Source organism: Phalaenopsis equestris, unplaced genomic scaffold (genome assembly GCF_001263595.1).
Source record: "Phalaenopsis equestris unplaced genomic scaffold, ASM126359v1 Scaffold001058, whole genome shotgun sequence".
Lineage (NCBI taxonomy): Eukaryota > Viridiplantae > Streptophyta > Magnoliopsida > Asparagales > Orchidaceae > Phalaenopsis > Phalaenopsis equestris.
This window is the reverse complement of record NW_018165497.1, coordinates 127,280-128,620: the sequence shown is the minus strand read 5'-3', so window position 1 is coordinate 128,620 and position 1,341 is coordinate 127,280. Positions and strand designations below refer to the sequence as shown.

At 48.2% G+C, this 1,341-nt stretch overlaps 1 pseudogene; it reads right to left on the bottom strand.

Moving 5' to 3' along the window:
- LOC110032928 overlaps positions 1–1,309 on the bottom strand; it is a 3,152-nt pseudogene extending 1,843 nt beyond the window's left edge.
- Positions 1,310–1,341: the final 32 nt, after the last annotated feature.

Below are 1,341 nucleotides of genomic sequence, written 5' to 3'. Positions count from 1 at the left end.
CGTTGCCTCGCCCCCGCAGTAACGGAACGGGGGCGGCGCCGCCGAGGCGTTCCTTCCTCGATAATCCGCAGCATTGACAACGGGATTGTCAACGGTATCGAACATGAGGTCAAGATCGGGGACCCGACCCGGATAGCGTCGGAGCAGCTGCACCACTCCCCACAACGTGAACACATCCCGGCTCTGAAAAGAGGGCCGTAACCGCTGGACGAAAGCCCGCCCGCCCAACACCACAAGCCGGAAGTTTGCAGTCCGGCCCGCCCGCCCAACCATCTCCTTCGTGATTCCAGAGCGCCGCCATGGGCTCAGGTCTTCGTGGATCCAACGGAAGTATTCGGGGCAACAAGGGGGCGGCGGAGAAAGGCGATCTTTTTTCGGCAATGCGGTCGGCGGGATTGCTCTGCAAATGGTGGATTTTGTTTGGTTTGCGGGTGGGCATGAGAAGGGTATGGTGGCCGGCGGCGGTGGAGGCGGTGGCGATGATGCCGGCGATTGGTTTTTGTTGGGGATGGAAATGTTGGTGGTGGCAATGTAGGTTTTTGATGTGGTGGTGGAGCTTAGTACGAGCTGCTTGATTGCCATTGAAAGTAAAGATTTAGTTTTTGAGATAATTACATGCAGGGCACAAGAATATTTTGGACTATGAATTTTGTTATGAATGATTTGAAGGGCATAAATATAAAAGAAAAATTGGTACATATAAATATATAGGAACTGGGTGGTGTCCTTGTAAATGCCCTAATTAAAGAATTTGACGTTTATGTATTCACATGCAAATAAAGTGACATGATTTCCTCCACCTCCAATGTTTCATTCGGAACCCGTGCCGACAACACCATTTCTTATCATTGTCGATAAATTTAAATATTATTTGCATCAATAAAAAAAATTTGCAAGTAATTTTTCAGTGTAATTCTGAAAATGTTTCTTCTAATAATTAAGCTGGGAAACAGTCGTTTTGTAATTAATTAATTTGCACACTAATTTTGGGCAAGAATGGCTTACAGAATTGTTGATCCATGGAACTGAAACGGCGGCGGCGAGGAGGGAGAAGACGGCGAACAAAATGATCACAATTCTGGTCGCTGGTAGGGCCGCAGCTGCCGTGGAGGCGAAGCTCTGCCTCTTTCCGGCTAGCTTTGATTGCCGGAAAACCTTCCATCCTGGCAGAGCCGCCGCCTCAGGAGAAAAGCTCTGGTTTTTCTCCATGTCCTTCTCCTCTTCAACTCCTCCCTTCTTCGCCGGAGAAGAGAGCTCTGAGAATGGTGTGAGGAGTGATAGAGTAGATCTACCTTTCTCTTCGTTTCTACCATATAAAGTGGCATTTTGTATGTGAAATTA